This window comes from Sinocyclocheilus anshuiensis, unplaced genomic scaffold (genome assembly GCF_001515605.1).
Source record: "Sinocyclocheilus anshuiensis isolate Anshui unplaced genomic scaffold, SAMN03320099.WGS_v1.1 scaffold226, whole genome shotgun sequence".
Classification (NCBI taxonomy): domain Eukaryota; kingdom Metazoa; phylum Chordata; class Actinopteri; order Cypriniformes; family Cyprinidae; genus Sinocyclocheilus; species Sinocyclocheilus anshuiensis.
The window spans coordinates 273,935-277,627 of NW_015544137.1; the positions used below are offsets into that span (position 1 = coordinate 273,935).

At 37.8% G+C, this 3,693-nt stretch overlaps 1 long non-coding RNA gene across 1 annotated transcript; it reads right to left on the minus strand.

The window, feature by feature from the left end:
* Positions 1 to 557: 557 nt before the first annotated feature.
* LOC107694974 (uncharacterized) lies at positions 558 to 2,039 on the minus strand. The gene is made up of 3 exons (XR_001634943.1): positions 1,521 to 2,039; positions 879 to 880; positions 558 to 686 (listed from the first exon to the last, which is right to left on the minus strand). It is a non-coding gene; the product is annotated as an uncharacterized LOC107694974 (long non-coding RNA).
* Positions 2,040 to 3,693: the final 1,654 nt, after the last annotated feature.

The following is a 3,693-nucleotide window of genomic DNA, read 5'->3' on the forward strand; positions in this document are numbered from 1 at the left end:
AGGCCAGGCTGTTTTGGCTGTGACGATATGCTCGGGGTTTAATTGCTAAATTATGAGGTCCCGGAAGAAGGCCTGGCGACGGATTCGGCAACTGGGGGGCGTGATCCTGGAATATGAATGCAAAAGTGTGTGTTCAATACTCAGTCAGACACTTCAATTGAAAATAGGATTATTTTGCTAGCAAGAAAAATTCTCTCCTGCTGTGTTAATAAAATAGCTTTTGACACAATGTTTGTATTAAGGGTCAAACTGACCTCAAATTATATAAAAATAATAATATTAAAATAATATGAGCATCCATAAAGTACAACAATAAAGGTTCTTTCTCTTTTTTTACTTTACTTTTTTTACTTTTTTTTTTACTCTGTTCTTCAGTGTTAAATTTTGACAAATTGAAACCATCGAGGGGGGCAATTTTTGTATACACTTTCCAAATCACATCTGTGTAAAAACAGTGCATATTTATCACCTTAAATGTGTAAGAGTCACAAAATTTCAAGAAGAAATAAATAGTTTAACCAGTGTTTCAAGCAGTTTAAATGTGGATCAGACCCGCTTTGAGCGATTTTGAGATCTTGTGAGATCTTCTTCTGCATCAAAACACATCTACTGTATGTGCTGAAACTTTGCATAAACATTTACGATGCTAAATAAGGAATAGGCACAACATGTCAAGAAATAAATAGCTGTTCCCTTTCGAAAGGGAACTCCACGCTGCGTCCTCTAGAGGGCGCTAGGGGAACGCCTTCAGCGTGACTGGTGTCTGAAGCATGAATGAAAAAACGACAATGAACTTGACATTGGCAGGCGGCAGCCTATGACGTAAACAATAAAGCGAGTGCGGGTATAAAAGAGCACCTGTGGAAAACGTCATCCACTTCTTTGTCTTCAAGCCTTATGTACGGAAGGTTTGTTTTTGGTTTTATTTTATTTTACAGAATAGGAACTGTGTATAATGTGAGATATCTACATTATTGGTGAAGGAGGCTCCTGACTTGGTGTAATGGCAAGTTTTTGAGTTGTTAGGCTCTTGTTTGAGCCTCCTTTGGGCCTCCTCATCCTCTCAGCCCAGGTACGTTAATATTTAGGTTGAGCATGGTTTCTGCTCCTCTCGCCAAGAGAGTTATACTGAGCACTCTGCTCCCCAGGATTTTTATTTGCAGTTATTTCCGGGTTTTTGAGGCTCTCTGTGAGCCTCCCTGATCAGCTGTTCATGAGCCTGGTAGCTCCCCTTCCCTTTGAGGGACGCTATGCTGAGATCACAGTTCCTAGTGTTTTTCCACAGAGCTCTGTGGCTGTTTTAGGTTGTTAGGCTCTTGTGGGCCTCCTTGATAAGTCGCTCTTAGGTCGAGCTTTTGAGTACTCCCCTCACTTGAGGTCTTCGTACTGAGTACGCTGATCCATAAGGGTGGGTGGTTGCACTCCCCTTGCTTTAGAGGGTTGGTATGTTGAGTGCTTGCTCCCTAGAGCTCTGTTCGGCACTTACTCAGGGAACCATGGTTACATGCGTAACCTGAGACGTTTACATGTGGTTTTACGAGTGATTTTCCGCCCTTGCACAAAGCTGCTTCTAAAACAAAACACCAAAATGAAAAATATATTCACCCAACAGAAACAAGAAAGGACAGAAAGGAAGGAACAGTGTGAATTTATTCTACAAAATTATTTTGGGTATAAAATTTTGAGCACAACACTTGCACTGTGTTGAAATTGTGGCCTTTGTTTTTCTGTGTATTAAATTAATTAATATACATGTATCTACATATTCTCATGAAATTTGAAGTTGCACTTGGCACCCAATACCTTACATACCTTGGCACTTTGTGCGTGTAAAGTTTTGGTGGTACTGTAAATCCAATGCAACAAAAACATGAATAAAACAATGAAGATGGTTGCCGCTATAGTACTCACGAACATATATCAATGATACAAACATAACACATTTCAGACACAATAATAAAGTGTAATCGAACCTGGCTGTGAAAACAAACAAAATACGTCCTGGATGAACAAAGCAAAGCAAAGCAAAACAAAACAAAGCAAAGTGTGCTATGGAGGTCCGTATAATGCTTTTAGAATCAGCTTTCAGCTTTGTTAAACAGATGTATGTTTGATGCAACCCGTGAGGAAACGCATCACTCAATAAGGATTTAAAATAGGTTTTCTTTTGCTAGATATAAAACATTTCTACAGTGGCATGTGATGATGTATCCCTTGGTACACCAGAATAAGATATTGTACTTTAAGAGTCACATACATCTTGAATTGGCACACACAGCTCTGTCGTTTGGATATCTACTGCCAATTTCATTACTCTATAAAGTCACTAGCATCAACTCTGCCCATGCAGTCAATATACAACAGCACAGCTCTGTAATTTGATAATAAAAACAACACAAACAGGCGTTTTTCATTGTGTATACTTTGTGATTTCTGTGTGTTTGTTTATGCATTGTAGGGCAATTAATAGAGGCACTTTCCAGTTGTAAATCAATGCTGTTTCCCAACTGAACCTTAGGCATCCCAAACAACCTTTCTTATGAACAAACAAAACACATTTACTCATTCATCATAACACCTGCATTTATACAAACTCCTTCAGTATTTATCTGACCAACCCTTTAGACCTGAGAAAATATGTAATTAGCATCAGCAAAGGGCTTACTGTACAATTAAAAGAAAAGAAAAGAAATAAATAAAGTTATGTATTTGTATTTTTTTTTACTGTTGACATGTAAACATATTTGCCCACAGGCTGATTGTGGATAAAAGCATGACAGAAAGTCATAAATGGGACTCCTGCAGGCTGTTATTTTCCCAGTGTGAAGGTATGTAAATGCAGAAATAATTTGACAACCTGACTAAAATGTCACATGCAGTCGCTCCCCTGTACAAATCCCTCCTCAACAGTTCACTGCTACAGGTGAAGTCAAAACACATGAGGCATTTCAAATGAGAAATGAATGAAGTAATTATTGGATCATGGATCACCAAACATTCCTCCTTACAACAGCGTTTTGTACAAATGACACTGGCGCTGTTTACCAGTCGCACATTTTATTATGTCAGCATATTTACAAAAATCAATATACTCCTGAGGATTACGCAAGTAAATTCATATAAAGTTACAAGGCACACTGAGTTCTCTGGTTGGTCTATTTATTATTCATGGGTATTCATGCGTAAAGTGTAGTCCTAGCACACGTTTATGGTTAGATAAACACTGATATGTGCAGTATCAATGTAAAACGAGCTTCTAAAAAATAAAACCTTTTGTATTCGCAACTTTAGAGATGTACCATTATTCACGAATCATTTGAGAGTCATAGATAGATAGATAAATATTTATACAATGCACTCTCACACACACACACACACACACACACACACACACACACACACACACACACACACACACACACACACACACACACACACACACACACACACACACACACACACACACACACACACACACACACACACACACACACACACACACACACACACACACTATAGTATATATTCTACATATAAAATACAGTATTGTTCCAAAGTTGATATTTTTATTCAGCATGCAAAGATACTTAAACTGGTCAAAAGTGATGGTAAGAACATTTATAAGTTACAAAAGATTTGTATCTTACATAAATGCTGTTCTTTTGAACTTTATATTCAAATAATTGTTTTCAA